Here is a 17,529-nt window from a genome sequence, read left to right as displayed (position 1 = left end):
TGAGGAAAATGTATTTTATATTAATGTTGTAAGTCTGAGGTGAGATATGGAGATATATTTTTGAAAAATATTTATATTTAGGGGTGGGGTCTCGCGGAATGATTTCATTTTGGGAAGCATTGCGTTATTCCTTCTGAAAAGCTGTGACCCATTAACTAAAATGCCAAATCACTATTTTGTCATAAAACTAACAAACCCTCAGACGTATTTTTTCTTAGCTATGGTGGGAATTTTGATATATTTTAAAGTGATATTGTCTTTATGAAGTTAATGATGGTTTAATTGTCTCTCTCAAATTGTTATTTTAACGGAGTAAATCAATAGACACAAGTTCTGGTTAGATTTTTAGACTGAGAATATCATGATAAAATACGTGTTTCAAGATACAACTTACTAGGTATATGGCCTCCAAGTATATGTCTGTTCATGTCCAAGTACTAGAAGTAATGTAATAAGTGAATTTGGCAAAGTACACGTTACAAAAGTATTGATAATCAGTTGTATTATTTCGTGACATGCGTCGAGGTGAAACTTAATGAACACAAGTGTTTTATAGCATCTGCCAGTATCACGTGTGTAAAATTTACAACATCCATCTCGTGGATTCCCCGCATGATCAGGTGATTAAGGTACTCTACTCTTAATCTAAATGTCGCGGGTTCGAATCTCCGTCATACCAACCATGCTCGCCATTGAAGTCGTGGGGGCGTTATTATGTACGGTTAATTCCACTATTCGTTGGTAAAAGAGTAGTCTAAAAGTTAGTGGTTTGTGTTAATAACTAGCTGCCTTCCCTCCGGTCTTACTGTTAAATTAGGGACGGCTATCGCAACTAGTCCTCGTGTAGCTTTGCGCGTATTTCAAAACAAATAAACAAACAATATAAATTATGTAAATCACATATTTATGCATACAGAATATTTTGTATACAGATGCGATTAAAAGCATGTCGTATTTACTTCTTCCTGTATGTAATCACAGAAGTTTAGATCGACTCCTAAGTTCCTTAAATAAATACAATAAAACAATTTCGATTGTAAGTGTGATGATAGTTCATCAAAACATGCCCAAACTGACTCTATATTTTTAAACGGAGAACAGGTTCTTCAAGTTTCCTTTCCTTAGCTCGCTATACATGTACTACATACCTGTACTCTACAGCTTGTTTATGACTTTAAGACAAACAACTACATAAAGTACTTCTCTGTACCTGCAGAGAAGTCACAGAATACTATAGGACTTGATCAAGGTAAGACATTCTTGTCATATTTACTTTTAAATAACGTTATCGTTCACACAAAGTAACATTTTATCACGTATCTTAGGTACATAGAGAACTGGCCTGTATTAAGTTAAGAGTATCACTAATAATGATATGTATACTCACAGGGTTACCACTACTGTATGTCATAATGCTTTCTATAAAACAACATCTTGGAAGAAACTACTGGGAGGTTTAAATAGCTAACCGTTTGAGTTATTAAAAGTGAATTATAGAGTTTGCCCTTCGTATTTATTAAACGCTATTTGTTTTCTATTCCGGACGAGTAGGTTTATGGTTTTACTGATATGTAGTAAGTGTAATAATGTATGTCATTCTAATGAATAGATCGAATATGAATCTCTTCTTCTGCAGAATATTTACTTTAGAGTTATCTCAGGATTCTTTTATTTTGTTTTCTGCATGTTAGAAGATGTTTATAAAAATCAGGAATAATCACCAAATAATTACAAATGAAGTTCATTTGATACTTCATAAAAGTAATAACCCACCAAGACAATTCTAATTACAGTAATAACCCATCAAGACAACTCTCATTACAGTAATAACCCATCAAGACAACCATCATTACAGTAATAACCCATCAAGACAACTCTCATTACAGTAATAACCCATCAAGACAACCCTCATTACAGTAATAACCCAACTGGCTCCAAAAAAGCTTCTTGGGATTATTTGGTAAAGTGAAAATTTTTCGTTGTCTCATAACATTATAACTTGTGCACATTATGTTGTACAGATGTTGGAGATCTTTGTCACTAAAAATAAAAAATACACGTTCGTATTTTATTGTTATATTGTTTAGAAGTATGAATCTCTCTCTACATCTCTCATAATGTAGTGTGTAAACTAATTAAACTACATAATGTTATATTTCTTATCAGTTGTCAATTTATCATACGTAATAAGTTCTTGTGAATATTCTTATCTTTTTGGTTTTTGGAAAAATATGACTTCTTCAGACATACTTGATTTGTTACAATGAAAAAGTATCGCACCCTATGAATTACATTTTTCACTATTTAGATGCTCTGTCACATACACAGGTTTTTTCTTGTATCTTTTTTGTTCCCTTAACTTGGTCTTTACCATATAAGTGTTTATTGCACCTTAAATATTTTTAAGCAACAGTTACCAAGATCGAGGTTTGGTGTATCCGTGCACATAAGAGCTTAAATCTTAACTGTTTATTTTCTGTTTCTCGTAGTGTATCTTAGTCAGTTTCTACATATTTCTACATAGTTAAAATCTTTAACGCCAGATGTTAGTTAATATTAGGTTTTTTATTATACAATCCCCTCGGATAAGTAAATTTATATTATTCAGTACATTGTTGCCACATAAAAATGGAGAAACTGACCAAATGTGGAAATAATCCAAAAACATTGTTTTTACATTTTCAACTTAAGCATTTTTTATGAGAAAATAAAAGCATTATTAATTTAAGAAGTTTATACTGATTTCTCTGACGTCAGATTTAGATCATTAGTAGACAAACAGAGTTGGTAGAAATTTAAATTAGAAAGTCGGAAAAAAATGTCAACTGAGATGTAAAAATTAATATGAATGATTTATTTAAAATACAAATTAAGATAAACAAAATGGTTATGATAGAGGTATGAAATATGAAGCATAAATTGAAATAACTTTTAGGTATGGATATATGTGGTTCTAGCCTTAATTATTGTCAACAAACCTTGCTCAGTGCTTCAATGAAAAACTCACAATTACAATATTAATACTTTGTATTGAAGAGTTAGTGAGGAACTTAGACGAGTACTGTCCTTTATCACATGAAGTTTACTAGTTTAAAGCAACAAGTTTCGCATTTATATTTTGTATAACCTAAATAAGTTCTGTTTTACTCTGATGATGTTTAGGTAATTTCTTGTAGCTGTTCATGAAAGGAATAATATCTTCTATGTATTACGTAACAATTTTGTAAAAGTACAATTTAGCAACTCACTTTCAATATCCAAAATTTGTGATTATATAACTGTATTTTACTAGTATTTCTACCCATATTAACACGACTTTTTATTGAAATACAAGATATTTTTGCTCAATATATCATGTGTACATAAATATATAAATTTGACATTTCTCCAATTTTTTTTTCAAAACGACATTAGAGCTTGCACAATAGCCTTAGGACCTGGAACGGCCAAGCGTGTTATAGCGTTCGACTCGTAATACGAGGGTCGCGGGTTTGAATCCTGGTCGCACCAAACATGCTCGTCCTTTCAGCCGTGGGGGCGTTATATTGTGACGGTCAATCCCACTATTCGTTAGTAAAAGAGTAGCCCAAGAATTGGCGGTGGGTGGTAATGACTAGCTGTCTTCCATCTTGTCTTTCACTTCTAAATTAGGGACGGCTAGCGCAGATAGCTCTTGAGTAGCTTTGCGCAAAATTCTAAAAAAAACAAACATAGCGTTATAACAATTAAAGACGAGCAAAAGAAGATGTTTATCACTGTGGCATTATTCAACACTGAATTCTCAAGAGGTGTAGGATATTTGTAAACAATGGATTAATCCAAAACAGTGTTATATTTCAAGTAGAAATCATATTATAGTTTCCACTGGTTGATCCTGTTGTTGGAGTAGTTATTTAACTGATGTCAGAGCAAACAGATAATTTTCATTTCGAGATACTGTACATCTATTGAAAAATGGTATTTTAACTTAAAGGTTGGGTTAAAGTTCCGGATAAAGTGAATGGTTTCATTGGAGGTTTATATGCAACTTGAACTAATTGTTAATAAGAACTTTTCAGAGGATTGTAAACGTATATTTCGTTTAAAATATGATCAAGGTAAATAAACCTGAAGGTTATTTAAGATGTCGCCGCTGTTATTTTCTTGCATGTGAAAATAATGCGAATGTTCGATATTTATAGCCAATCCGATTTGAGGTCTGTATATTTCTTATATTGTAAAAAAAATAAAAATTTAATTTCTCAAAATATCGCTTGGAAAAAACAAGTTAGTTTTTATGATGTAGTAACATTATTTTGAATAACAGAAGGAACAAAGTATGAAACTTTTATAGATCTGACCGTCTGTAATAGTTCACTCGTTGACAAATATACATATATATTATATATTTAAAAATTCAAAAGATGATTTAATGCCAATACTCAGATGGTTTGATATAAAAACAAAATATATATGTTTGATATATAACTACATTTTTATATGTCGTTTAAGAAGTTATTTCTGTTTGGTATTTAGGTATAACTTTGACAGTGCAGAAGAAACACAAACTGGCGAGTTGATTTCTGAAACTTAAATATTTCTTTTCATCATGTATTATCTATTTCCACTAACAGGTAAAACTACCATATTGTATTACCAATGCACTCATGTTCTCAAAATTATAGATGATAAACGCCCACCTTAGTGTAAGATATATTATCTGGAAAAACAGTGAGAACATATTTCGTCAAAATACTTAAACATCACAACTTGAATTATTGTTTCTTTTCTTTGCGACAGAACTATAATGTTGTTTTCTATTGATAGGGCAAAAGTATTCTTTCCTCAAAAACAAAAATACAATGTTATATCTTGAGGAAAATATTGGAATTTTGTTTTTCCAGTACAGCAGTAATGGTGTTGTTCTATAGTTATACAAATTTGTTGAACTGAAAATGAATTACCGTGGAAAATTTTATTTAAATAAATAATTATAATTAATGTTTTACACCACAACGTATCTGTCGTGAGAGTGTTTGAACTGTTACAATAATAATATATATGTAATTCTGATATAATCCTATACTGCACACAAAACGTTCTCTGGCAAACAAACAATAAAATTGATGTAACCATGAATAAAAATGTAATAATAAATAGTTTGTAATAAAAGTGACATAAAAATGCATTTCATATCATGTTATTATAATTTATGGTCAAGTAAGGGGGATACTGAAAAATATTTGTATTTAAGAGTAGGGTACTGCGAAATGTTAATGTTCTGTAAGGAGTACATTAATCCATATTCAAAAACTGCCACCAATTTACTAAAAAACCAAATCATTATTAATTCATACCATATTTTATTTTACCTCTAAAATTAAATCCTACAACAAATCTGATTTGGTAAACTATAGAACAAGATATTACAAACAACGAATCTATCTTCTTGTGTTGTTTGTTTGGTTTTTGAATTTCGCGCAAAGCTACACGAGGGCTATCTGCACTTGCCTTCCCCAGTTTTGCAGTGTAAGACAAGAGGGAAGGGAGCCAGTCATCACCACCCTCAACTAACTCTTGGGCTACTTTTTTACCAAAAATAGGGAGATTGACGGTCACATAAATAATTCCATAAAACTGAAAAGGCGAGCATGTTGTATGTGATAGGGATTCGAAAACGTTACCCTCAGATTATGATTCGAGTACCATAACCACGTGGCCATCCCGAGCCGGCTTTACTTATATTTATGTTGATAGTATTACAGCTTTATATAGATAAATACATTTTTGTAACAGCCTTAGTCACTCAGTTTATTTATGTTTATCATTATTTAATTTCTTTCAATGATTGTATCCAGCGTAACATGTTATATGTTTCCAAAATATCATGTTGTATATCCGAAGCAATTATAATAAATAAGGCAACGTAAAAATCAACCTTCCAGTAACTTGTAATTTCAGATCAGATACTTACCCTGTCAGTAGTACCCTATCATAAGAGCGATGAATGGACAAAAGACGAAGCTAAGTTGAAAAAACTTACAGTAAGCGTGTATACATGGAGGGAAGGCTAAATTGTAAAACAATATTTCATTGGGTGCGGTAGTTTTTTATCAAAACAGGTCAAATATGTTTACAGGAATTATAGCTTTCCAAACACAACAAGAGAACAAAGTTCACAAGAATTCATTACTTATGATGGCTTGACAATGGATAAGAAATGCCAAAAGAGATAATTCTATATTTAACGACACGTAACTCATTGTCCGTGTGTGTGGAAACTTATGAAACAGCTAACTTTACACCGTACTGAAGGAGTTTAAAAGGACTAGAAGGAATTATCCCTATTATTTTGTAGACAATAAATGATACTGCATAAGTCATCAGATGTAGTTTCAACATTGGAGAGAATTAGAAATTTGACAGAAATTGAAACTTTTTTTTGTTTTGGGAATTTTGCACAAAGCTACTCGAGGGCTATCTGTGCTAGCCGTCCCTAATTTAGCAGTGTAAGACTAGAGGGAAGGCAGCTAGTCATCACCACCCACCGCCAACTCTTGGGCTACTCTTTTACCAACGAATAGTTGGATTGACCGTCACATTATACACCCCCATGGCGAGGAGGGCGAGCATGTTTAGCACGACGCGGGCGCGAACCCGCGACCCTCGGATTACGAGTCGCACGCCTTACGCGCTAGGCCATGGCGGGCCAAAATTAAAACAAAACACTGACATGCAAGATCTGTGTCAGACTGAAGAAGAAATGGAACGCTAATAAACTGTACTTGAAAACGTATTGACTTTATAAAAATATTAGAGTATCTAAAAATGATTTTTATAAAAGTCATGAGAAGCTCGAACCAATATTTACAGAGAACTGTTCACAATTATCTTTCATATAGTTGATATTAGAAGCTATCGGTGCTTGGTGAAAGTACATAACAACAGAATTGAGGATAACAAGACAATTGTATGTTCCACAACTACACCATTTATTACGACTACGTTTTACCTTATGATGCCTTCATTAATGAAACCGTGTTTCCTGAGTTTTATAATTATCTTTCTCTTGATGACTGTTATATGGATTTCGGAAGCAAAAAATGGTAACATCTAGGTGAAAAGCGTTTTCTTCCATTCTGGCTGATGAAAAATTCAAGTACTACTGGTACCATTGGAGTTGTATTGGCCAAGTTTATAGAACTTATGTTACCCCAGGAAGACCTAAGACACGAATAGGAGATGGATGTGAAAAGGAATATATATATATATCTTACAGAAAACCACCAGAAATTTAAATGAAAAACACTGTCTGGAGGAGTGGTGTGATTTCAATATGTCAACCTGACGTCGGAATCTTTTACAAAAGAAGCTTCTGTGGAAGGTTATTGTTGAGATGTTTGGTCATCTGATACAGAAGACTGTAATGATAATAATATTAATACACGAAAAGTGGCCTGATGATATAATAAATAAATTATAGTATAAAATGTTACTTAAGCACAAAACTACACAATCATTAAGGAGTGATGAAGCCCATTTGTTAGTGTTATATATCCTCAAACTTACTTTGGAGCCACGTGGGTCAACTAAACATGAAAAAAAATTATATGAATTGATATGTGGGAATTATTACATTGATCAAAATAAACAAACTGACATAAAGATAACAGTATATTTAAATACTTGTTCTTTCATCTGTAGGGGCGTTATAATGGGACGGCTAATACCATTATTAGTTGAAAGTAATCGAAAAGCTAACTAGGAGTTGTATTGACTATCTGCCTTCCCGGGAGTAAAAAAAAAACATCTAAAATAAAACCACTATGATAAATTAAACACTCATAAACACAAATAAACTAATGGTCTAAGGCAGTTATAAAAATTCAGTGATTAAAATACTTGTCTTTCACGAATTATGAGAAAATATTGCAACAATGATTGTTTGCAATATCAAATAATCACATAAAGTTCATGTGGATGTTTAAAAGTTTGTTACTTTCTTCGTGTTTGAATTAAAAGTTTGACAAATAATTCCATGTCATCTCTTTCTGTTGAGAGATAAGCAAATTTCCAAGTATTGTTTGACGTCAAGCCACCTTTATGATTCTTGTTATAAAACATGGTGAGTATTGTGGTTACAGTGGTGATGCTGGAGTATTTTCTATAGAACGGTACAAGGATTCATGAACACTGAACCGATGTTAAAGGAATATTTTCATCACCTACACCTTCCAACTATATCTTTGCTTACTGTATTTGTTTACCATTGGTGACAACAATCAGGGTGACAGCAATTAGTAGAAATATCTTGATGTAATTTTTAATTGTATTGACAATACTACAAAACCCTACAAACATATTAGTGTAAAAAGTGGACAAGACCAACTAACACAGTGACTAAACGAAAACTAATAACTTTGGCAACAATTTTATACTCTACGTTTGGAAAATAATATTGGTCAATAAGCAGACAGAGATTTTGAGTTGCTGGTTTCTTTATAGATTAACAGCCACTCATCTAGATGTGTTAGGGGAAAGACATCCTTGTGGAAGAAAAACGTAAAGACACTTATTGAATAAGTTCTTATAACATTCCACTCAGAACAACATAATTCTACAGACAGTCCATCAGGATATTGATTATTGTTTATATAATGTGTCGAAACACAAGGTGTAAGTTCACGTTTTGTTTTGTGTTTTGTAACTGTAGTGATGTTTTCATATCTGGTTAAGAATTGGTAGTATTTATAATATATGATGGTACTGTTGTATGTGAAACTGTTTTTTATCTTAAAGTTTCTTGATTCCAAAGATGTGACATCATTGGCTGACTCTATCTTTCTAAGGCATGTTAGGCAATGTTTTCTCGGAGGTATAGTTTGTTTGTTTGTTTTTGAATTTTGCGCAAAGCTACACGAGGTCTATCTGCACTAGCCGTCCCTAATTTAGCAGTGTGAGGCTCGGGCGAAAAGCAAGTCATCACCACTCACCACCAACTTTAAGTCAACTCCTTTACCATTTGAATAGTGGGATTTACCGTCATATTATATCGTCCCAACGGCTAAAAGGGCGAGAAAGTTTGGTGGGACTGGGATTCGAATTCTTGACCCTCACATTACGAATCGAGCGCATTTAACCACGGGGAGAGGTATTTGATTATATCAGTGTTTCATCTATATTATTATTGTAAAAGATCAAAGACATACACGAAAGAGATCTTATGATTTAAAACCTTAATTATAATTATTTGTTTAAATAATATTTACCTTGATAATAAATTTCCAGTATAAATAAGTGTCTTATTATAGAACAACACCATTACTGTTGTAAAGAAAAACAACATTGCAGTTTTCTTTTGATAATTCAACATTGTTGTTTCGTCTTGAGAAAAGAGTATCTTAGTTTTTTCCTGATAAAACAACAATTATGTTCGGTCACGAGGAAAACACACAGTAGTTCAAGTTATCATTTCTAAGTATTTTGATGAAATATGTTTTTATTATTTTTCCAGATAATACATCTTACACTAAGGTATGAGTTTATTATTTGATGTATAAAGTATGAGAATCAAGCTCATTGATTCACTTTCATTGTGATCATTTCTGTCTCTCGATAGGAATCAAATCTGTGAGAGTGAATACATTTTATGTGTTTAAAACTTTCGAGAACATGTGTGGATTTGATAATTTAATGTTAGTGCCATCTATTATTAGGAAAAGACAATTCATCATCAAAAGAAATATATAAATTTTGAGAAACTCTCTGGCTAATTTGTGCTCCAACTATTCATTTCAAAGTGATGCCTAAAATCATACTAAATTATATTTTACTAAAGTTATATCAGAATTGGTTTCTATTTCGAATGTACAGTTTATTTATTTCATATTTCAAACTATGAGGGTATTATCATAAAATCATAAATATACATCTATACTTCTCAGAGAGTGAACTATTACATATGTTCAGTTGGATAACGGTTACGCACTTCGTTACTTTTGTTATTCAAACTAAACGCTTAATAATGGTACAACATCATAAAATCTAACTTGTTATTATCTAAGTTGAGCAAGTAAAAAATTGTCTTTCGAACATTTCTACACGTGATCAGTGTCTCCACCATTATTGGACAACAGTGTACTGAATAATATAATTTAATTATATGTGGCAGTTGTATATTCAGAAATCCAAACAACAACTTACGTCTGGTGTTAAAGTTATTAAATATGTAGAAATTGACAAACAATAACAATGAGAAATATATAATAAACAGTAAAGATTTAAACTTTTATATACTCTGATACACCAAACTCCGGTCTTTGCAACTGTTGCTTATAAATATATAAGGTCCAATAATTAATTAAATTTAATAACTATAATAAGAGAGTATAATCATAGATATTACACAGAAAATAAAATGTTAATATTTTAAATATTACACAAAATAATAATTCGTCACGAATAAGGTTGAATATAACTTTTCTTTTAATGATTTAATTTTAAGTCGAATAATGACATTTTAAAATTTTTCATAAATGATGTCCACTGAGTGGTTGTTAACAATTGTTTTGTTAAAACTGGCTGATGATACGTTGTAAACAGTGTTGAGTTACACCCAATTAATTGTACTAAGGATTGCCTGAACTTTATTTCGTTATAGCATGGTTTTATAACAGTGTCGATGTTAAATTTAATTAATTTAAAAATGTAATGAAAGTTCATATCTTTATACGGTATCCAGCACATATGTCATGTTTTTACATACCTACCTCAATTTAAAAATACCAAATACACAGGCTGACAATTTTATCCGATTTCCTAATTTAACTTTCAACATCTCTCTTCATCTGCTAATAAATGAACATGTGTTATGTTTTTTACATACCTACCTTAATTCAAAAATAGTTAAAGTATTTCAAGTCCTCAATTTTAATGTATACATTTATATGAGATTGTTAAGCACTTTAGAGAAAACCTAATTAACAGTGAATTAAGACCAGAACTTAATTTATTTGGAAATTGTTGTTGTTTTCCAGTTAGTCAATGGGTATTGACCCTTTTTGACCAATATTATTCTGAACATATAAAATATTTTCTTCTGTTTATGGATATCCAATAAAATAAATAGATGATGTTATAAGACTCAATAAACTTAAGTTAGATTATAAGGTAATAAATAACCTTTCAAATAATGTTCCGTGCCTTAGGGTCAACATTGCACATTTTTGATACTTTACTGGTTTAAAGTTCTAAGTCCATCTTCTGTAGCAGTGGGTACTGGGAGTCTTTCTTGGAAAAAAACTTGTTTCTCTGAACCTGCCTATTTTATCTTCATTCTCAAGTAATGGGTAAGATAAAATCAGTTAATTCCACTGTCCAAATCTTATTGCCTCATGCTGACTTGCTCCTTAATGATTTTCATTCTTCTTGCCTGTCCCAAAGAAATCCTCGGACCCTTGACATGTGACCATGTTTGTACTGATAAAACCAAAGGATCTCTTTCAGTTAGACTAAAGAATCATGAAGTGGATATTGTTGGAACAAATCTTATACATTGTATCTATCCTTACATGTTCACTAAATTAACCACAAAATTAATTCTGACTGAACAAAACCATCAATGAATCAAACTTCTTCCACCACCGTAACACCAGAGAATCAGTAGAAGTATTTTGAAACTGTGTGTGTTTATGTGTGTTCTATTACAAAATCCACCTCTGGTTATCTGCTGTGTCCACAGAGGGTTATCGAGCCCCTGTTTATAACGTTTTAAACATGTAGACTTACCGCTGTCTCAGAGACATTTCTCTTAACAATGAAGTAAGATCTGAACACAACACGATTTGGAAGTCTTACTGTTTTGTATTTTGTCGAAATAATTAGTTACTGACTTGTTTTGTCACAGATTCAACTATACATAGTGATAAGATATTGAATATTTAGTAAAAACATCACTGATCCAGTTTGATTTCTAAAACCTTTTGATGATCTTTATTAGTCGGTGTTAGCAGGTGATTTACATTCTCACTTATGCAAGAAGAAACTTAAGTCAGTAATCAGCTAGAATGTTAAAGTCAGGATAGAACTAAGAGTGCAGATGTTGGTTGTATATGTTTACATTACTTATGTGTACGACGTAGTTTAAGGTAGCTTTCAATAGATCGTGCAATAAACATACATTTCAACACCAAACAAATGTTATTAGATTATTATTTGGTTTGTAATGATAGTCTAAATAAATCAGTCCTTATTAAAAAACAAATATATGTGAGGTTGATTGTGTACTTCACTTGGAATATTTGAAGTTAAATCTAATTGAACATTACAAGGTTGTTACCTCGGTATTTATTATTGAGAATGAATGAAGTCATCAGATATTTTACGTGGACGTAAGTTTGGAGTAATGATATGTACCGTAGACCATTAATTAACTTAATAGCCTATTATTTTAACAATATCTCTGAGATATTGTAATAATTTTAGGTATTTAGATTTCAGTTGTGTGCTTAATATTTATTACTTACTCTAAAATTTAGAACATTTCTTGCGTTGAGTATTGTTATATTTATTTTTTTAATACTAACCCAATCTGTGTTTAACTTTTGTGGAAATAAAGGTTGATTTTAATTAGATTCTTATTACCGAAGTTTTATGGTTTATTTATTATTAAAAATAAATGTTTATTTAAATACAAATATTAATATAAAAAAACGATTTCTCTTTATTACATACGATTATTTCTGTCGTCATGTCTTTCAGTTTACTTTATAAAAACGTGAAATTGATGATTAGAAAAGGTTCATTTTTGAAACATGACTTAGTAAAACATAGAATAGAATTTATTGTGATGTATTTAAAGTATAAATCAGAGATTAACTTACCGATCTGCGAAGTGAGAGTTACGAAGTTTATTCATTGTTTTGTTTGAGGTATAGGTGGGTGAAAATAGAGATAATATTGTTACCAGGAGCAAGACAATTCTCTTATGGCAGAGGATATTGTTACTGAACTGTCTTTCTCTTGATCAATAGTTTAATATTACATATGTTTATTCCCAATACTTGCAGTTTAGTCCAGGTTTTATAGGCAGCCGATCAGGTTGAATGTACCAGTTCTCTACTAAATGATAAATTTCAAGTTGAAAATGTTCCTATCTTAACGTGATTATCAGTCACCAAGCACTGTTTATGTTAACGTATATTTTTAGCAGGATCACATCTATTGAAACATTATGGAATAATTTTCATACCTTTCACTCTGTTATTATTTATAATTATGTTCACATATTTTCGTTCGGAGAAAATTATTTTATTGATTTTTAACTCGAAATGTTCTGGATATTCGTTAATTTTTAGTGGAGTTTTAAATATCTTGAATGTCATGTTTAAACATCTGTTCTAACTTTGAAGTTAGTACAAAATGTTTCCTCACACGAATATATCAGTTTTAATCCGTTTTTACTCTTTAAAGACAGTATAGATTATAATCATTATTTCATATCGATAAACAGTAGAAACTTTAAATCTCATGTTTCATAGTTTGTTATTTCTTTCATTTTATTCCATTTACTGAAATTGGGCATTTTATATTACAACAAATTTTATGTGCAAATTGGCTAGAAGGTGGGTTAGCGTTTTAATGCACCTAAATATTCATCTATAAACTAAACAATGGATAAAACTAATAAATGAAACATGAACACAGCCATAACCACAAAACATTAGTATACTGAATTTAAATAACATGTCCTTTCCAAAGTCACAATGTTGCTGGTTTCTTTAAATTACCAATGACAGACCAGAAGGAAGAAAGACAACTGGTCAACACAACTCACTCTCAACTTTATGTCTACTCTTTAACTGACGAATATTTTGATTGATCATCACATCAGAACTCCCCACGGATGAAAGAGCTATTGTTTTCAGTGACTGTGATTCGAACACGTGAATCGTATATTGCACTTAACAAAGATTCTATGTCAGGCCAAGATAGGTAGAAGTCATGAACCAATAAACGGATTCTCAGGTCAAATGTCAAAGCTACCTCATTCATTTTTTTAATATCTAAGAGTCAAAAGTGAAGTAGAACACCGCTCATGGCTGAGACATATTAACTCATCCAACACAGTACTGCCACATAATAAAGAAACATCAGACCTTCATACTCCATGGTAAAGACTAAATAAGTACAAAATCCTGACAAGTAAAAAATGAAACACAATGTGAGAAACATAGTTGATGAAACTTCTCTCAGTATAAGCAGCTGCACATGAAAGAATCTGTGCCAGTTCACGTACAAAATAACACAAGTCAACGAGACAAGAAATACTGTGATCTATTCATATAATAACAAAAGATGAATTCTACGAAAATTTCAATGTTTCAAAAAATTAAAACCAAAAGGTGCAGTTTAGGTTAGATATTACACTTAGTTACTATTGAAAACAAATATTTCTTACAATAGTCTACGTCAGTAACATTTGTGATTTGTCATTGAAAACAAACATTAGCCAAATGTAAATAAAAAGACAAATAACATGCTATTGCTTAGCAAATGTATGCCGAAAGTGGATTTTGAGTTAAACAGAGAGCTCCGTTATGAAAGAAAAATATGAAGTGTACACTGATCTGAAGTACTTATGAAAGAAACCTGAAGATGTGGTACAGCAACAGGAAGATGAGATTTGTTACTGTGAATCCAAAATGAAATTAATGTGTTGACAATATGGGATGAATCAGTTGAAGTAAAGCATACTTGTGAACAGTCATAGAGATTAAGAGGTCATGTTTCACCAGCACCTTACCCTCTGAAGCAATTGTGGTTTAATGAACAAGAGAGGGATCAATGGAAGAGATTCCAGAACAAAAGTATGACGAGCTAGGTAATCTAGGAAAAACTGATAATTCTAAGAGCTCAACAGGATTATTTGTAGTAACTAGCTCTAAATCCTAAGGCAAGGGAGTAGAAACGTAATAGATGGTTGAAAGACAATTTCATCACTTGAAACAGGGCAGTAGGACACACAATCTCACATGTAGGATTAAATACTGGATACTGCAAGACATGAGACTCCAACAGTGCACCATCTGGGTCAGAAAAAGTTGATTCATCCACAGAGACATGAACAATCAAAACATGGACTTAATGAATCAAAAATAAGTGTTTAAAATGTAAGTGAATCTGCCACTTTACTCACAGAGGAGGATTCCTTTCGAAAGCAAATAAAATGTACTTCAAAAATGTAACAGCAGCACAGAGCCAAGACACTTTGAATGTAAAGAACTCCACATATAATTGATTATATCTTGAGTTTATATCGTCACACATCGCTTGATTTGCTTCACACGACTGACTTTTACCTGTGGTTATATTTAATGCTCCAGTTGAAATTCTAACGGTTGGTTTTGTTCGAAATCTATAAACTTTCGTGATTAAATTTTGTAAGTTTTCGACTAATAAGCGTTAATCACAATTATAGCTTCCTAGGTCTATAGTACACTGACTCTAACTGTCAAATATTCTTCTTTGTCCCTCACTGCGTCAGTTTATTCTGTAAGAATAACTGGAGATTCTCGACATTTGAACAATATTCTAGTGCGTTTTAGTTTTAGTGTGTTTTACTGTCAAGAAACTTCTTTAGATCTCGGGAACAAGCGGGATTTGCACAGTACACAGTCAAGAATATACGTCACGTGCAAACAAGGAAACTAGGTATAAACGAGCATAGTACACTAAATTATACAGTGTAACGATAAATCCCTTACACTAATAAATAACAGACTCTTCAGATAGTATTTTACTAATAAACAAGGAACTACATGAATAGCATTTCACTAATAAACAATGACATGTATAAATAGAATTTTGCAAATAAATGACAAACTTTATGGGTATAATTTTTCTTATAAATAAAAAACTATACATGTAGTCTTTTACTAATAAACTACTAATAAACAACGAACTGTAAGGGCATTTTTTCACTAATAAATTACAGTCTCTATAGGTAGTATTTTACTGTATACGTAACTAACTGCTTTGTTTCACATATCAAAATCAATAGTAGTGTAACAACGATAAGTCTGCAGACTTTTTATAACAACAGAAATTGAACTTGGATAATCATTGTGCAGCTTTGCAGTTAACTACAAATTTAAATTATAATGCATAGAACAAGACAATTTAAACCAAATCAAAGCGACTCCAAGGGAAAAGTTGATATTAAAACCAACTCACTATGTTCTTGTTGTGGAGCTTATAATCTAAGTCAGTTATTTTTACTATTGACTGAATATTTTAGAAATTGAAAAGGTATAAATTTCTACCTGTAATGTACACGTTTGGTTTAAGCATGAGGTCGTGATGAAATTAATCTAATTATTTCCTTGTACAAAATTTATGACAAACACAGTGCTCATATATTACTTGTAATGTTAATTTGGAACGTTTTACTGTAACATGAACAATGTCTCTTTAAATATTACATAGGACTTCAAAAAACATCACCTATGTAACTCCAGCGGAGTCATGGCTTCATCAGATACCATTATTAACACAATCTTTGCTTCCAGCCTAATGATTAAGCCCTTAACCGCTGATGATGAAGAAGGTATTCGAGACTTTTTGAAGCTTTTATTTGCGGAACAAAAGAAACGTTTTACTTCCGTCCAGTTAAGTAGAATGTTCAGAAACATCAAAATCTGGATCTTTATAGTATTCATCATGACCACAGTTTACACGCTCATATCAAGTATAATTATATCTGTTATATTAGGCATTACTTTAGGAATTATAATAGCATTAGTATTGTCACTGTTGCTATTAAGAAAGCTTTACAACGAAGAATACAACGATTTTAGTCCGCATGTAATTAATCCATTCGCCTGGTCACGTGAAAATAACCACACATTCCTAGTAGGAAAAATCGGAGGTGTTATAATAGCAACAGCGTTACTCAAAAGAGTTTCGAGTGGAGAGAGACGTTTGACAAGGATGTATGTGAGAAAAGGTCTTCGAAGTCGTGGAATTGGAAAGTTAATGGTGAAAAGATGTATAGAAATGAGTAAAGACGAAAAGTGTAAGAAGATAACAGTTTGTACAATTTCTTTAAATTCAAGGGCGATTAAGTTTTATTTGAACAGTGGATTCAAAGTATGTGACACCAGTATACTGTTTGAGCAATTTCCTTACAAGTTGTCGCATGTTGAAATGGAAATGTATCTGTAAAATAATGGAACTGTTTTATAAAACAATAACTGAAATAAATAAATATTTAGATATTTAATAATAGCAATGTTTGTTTTTCAATTTAGTTAAATTCGTAAAATACTCAACACGTTTTGGATATCTCAGTTAAGACTTTTTATTCTGTTTCTCTACAGTAATGAGCTAGATATTTCAAAATAATAAATGTAAGTTAAACAAAATGTAACAAATAAGCTGTAATTATAAAAGAATGTAAAAAAAGGGAAAAAATTAAAGATTCAACTTATAAGATGTCTTTCTCATAAGAAAAAATAAACAATTGTTGGTGAAATACCAAGTTAGTTCATA

General features: G+C 31.4%; 1 long non-coding RNA gene across 1 annotated transcript; it reads left to right on the top strand.

Annotated features, from left to right (window-relative positions):
- The first annotated feature begins 659 nt into the window (after nucleotides 1-659).
- Nucleotides 660-17,265, top strand: LOC143256177 (uncharacterized). The gene is made up of 2 exons (XR_013031202.1): nucleotides 660-1,249; nucleotides 16,465-17,265. It is a non-coding gene; the product is annotated as an uncharacterized LOC143256177 (long non-coding RNA).
- Nucleotides 17,266-17,529: the final 264 nt, after the last annotated feature.

This window comes from Tachypleus tridentatus, chromosome 7 (assembly GCF_004210375.1).
Source record: "Tachypleus tridentatus isolate NWPU-2018 chromosome 7, ASM421037v1, whole genome shotgun sequence".
NCBI classification, from domain to species: Eukaryota; Metazoa; Arthropoda; class Merostomata; order Xiphosura; family Limulidae; genus Tachypleus; species Tachypleus tridentatus.
Note: the sequence above shows the minus strand (reverse complement) of the source record. Positions and strands in the feature narration are given on the sequence as shown.